The sequence below is a fragment of the Marmota monax genome, unplaced genomic scaffold (assembly GCF_021218885.2).
Source record: "Marmota monax isolate L192 unplaced genomic scaffold, Marmota_monax_Labrador192_F-V1.1 WCK01_AAM20220418_F8-fsc00146, whole genome shotgun sequence".
NCBI classification, from domain to species: domain Eukaryota; kingdom Metazoa; phylum Chordata; class Mammalia; order Rodentia; family Sciuridae; genus Marmota; species Marmota monax.
In genome coordinates this window covers 2364142-2366438 of record NW_026694096.1, presented here as the reverse complement: position 1 = coordinate 2366438, position 2297 = coordinate 2364142, and the positions used below count along the sequence as shown (strand labels likewise).

At 34.3% G+C, this 2297-nt stretch overlaps 1 pseudogene; it reads left to right on the top strand.

Annotated features, from left to right (window-relative positions):
- Positions 1 to 511: 511 nt before the first annotated feature.
- LOC124107172 (A-kinase anchor protein 7-like) lies at positions 512 to 1902 on the top strand (annotated as a pseudogene).
- Positions 1903 to 2297: the final 395 nt, after the last annotated feature.

Genomic DNA, 2297 nt, shown 5'->3' with positions numbered 1-2297 from the left:
GTGGTAGAGTGCTCATCTTGCATACGTGAGGCACTGGGTTTGATCCTCAGCACCACATAAAAAATAAATAAATAAAATAAAGATATTGTGTCCATCTGCAACTGAAAAAAATTTTTTTAAAAAAGATCAATCAATCCTTTAGGTGGAACGAAAAAGAGAAGACATAAACGATAAATTTGTTAAAATGTTAATTACTATCATGAATGAAACAGGGATATCATATAGACCTTGTAGACATCAAAAAAAACCAAGGAATTAAGAACTATACCTTCATCAATTAGAATTCTTTGAAAAACTTACCTAATATGAGAGATGATTTGAGTAGACTATAACTGTTAAGGAAATGGAATTTGTTTTTAAAACTTCTCCAAAAGAAATATTTAGGCCTATATGTTTTCACTGAAGAATATTTTGTTTACAGGCTTTTTGAGGAAATTCAGAAGGTTGGAGCCAAATACTTGTCCCCCTCTGAACAGAAAAAAGAGGTACATATAGATAAAATTATGGAAAAATGGATTCACAATCAATGATGATTTTAGAAGTTATTCTAATGGTAAGTCAGTAGTTTCTGAACTGCACCAAAAAGGGGGAATTACCTTCAGAATTACAGGGAATTTTTTATAAAAAAAGAGGTGAATGCTAAAGCACCACACCAAGAAAAAAAAATGCACAGTTTTCTTTTTTTTCCCCCGGGAATGAATATTGAACCCAAAGCCTTCTATGTGCTAGACAGGTTCTCTACCACTAAGCTACCTTTCCAGCCCAGTTTTCCTTTTTATTTAAAAATTTTTTTTAGCATTTTTTAAATTATAAGGAAATGTTATACAGGTAAATAACAATAAATATGGGGCTGGGGTTGTGGCTCAGTGGTAAAGTGCTTGACTGGCACTTGTGAGAGACTGGGTTCCATCCTCAGCACCCTATAAAAATAAATAAAACAAAGGTATTGTGTCCATCTATAACCAAAATAATAATAACAATAACAGCAACAATAAACATATATAAAAAGTTAAAGCACAATAATACTAAAAGCTTCTGGTTAGCTGACCATATGGAGGTTCCTAGAGGCTGACATGCTAAGAGAGGGCATGAAAGATCTGCACCTTTTTTCCTATATGTTAACCTGTGCATCTCTTCCTTCATCTGTATCCTTTGTAGTTGATTGGTAAATGAGTAGTGGGTTCCAGTAAGCATGGGTATGTATCAGCAGACAGGAGAATGAAAAGAGGAATGTATAGCCAAAATTGTATAGTTTTTGGTAGACGTAACAGATATTAGAGATGATTGTGTGATGTACCTCAAATAAATTCAAGAAGTAGTAAATAAGAAGTGATCAGATAAAGAAGAGGATGGTTTGGGTAGTGAGGTCCTGGGTTCCATCCCGGGCACTATAAAAAAAGAGGAGGAAAAGGCAAAAAGATTACCAACTCATCTATTTCCTATCCATTCCAGTAATCAACAAACAAATTGCAAGAAGAATTAAAGTTCTGTAAAATGCAATAGTGTAAGATAATCAACTTACTGAATTGATTATCAACTTTGGGTGCTTCTACAATAGTGTAAGTATTAAATGAAGAAGAAGTAAACATCGATACAGATGCTCTTTCAGAATCCTTCAAGTAAAACATTTGACTTCACTCTTTTGAGGGATTAGCACTTTTGGAAATCAGGTTGGGTTGTGAAACCAGCAAAAGGAGATCACATAAATCCACTTTTGGAGATAGCAGAGATTGCAAAAAGAGCATTTCAAGATACATGCAACTTGGCCTGAGAAAGAAGTTTTAGGTCTCAATTGACCTTTATGAAATTGTCAAAAACACCATTGTTCCATAAAAATGGAGTGAAAAAAAATAGACACTTGAACTGTTTGAAAAATGTATTAGTTACAGATTTGGGAAATAAAGTTCTGCTCCATATTGAAGGGAAAAAAAAAAAACCAAAGTAGGGGTTATTATCATGGTTAATCTTCAATTGCCAAGAAAACTATTAGAGCTTTCTTTGCTTTCTGCTGCCATGTCCTGAGCTGCTTTCCTCCACCACACCCTTCCATCTTGATATTCTGCCTCATTTTGGGCCCAGAGCAATGAAGATGGACATCTATGGACTGAGACCTCTGAAGGAGTGAGGCCCATATAAACTTATCATCCTCAAATAAATAAATAAAAAAAGAAAGAAAGAAACCTATTGGAATCTAAGACTCAATTAATGAAGCTTTGCATCAAGAAAAGATGAGTCTGAAGTCCAAAGTGAAACAGGTAAAGAACTTTTGTTAAGCCTAAGATTTAGGCCAGGAGAGT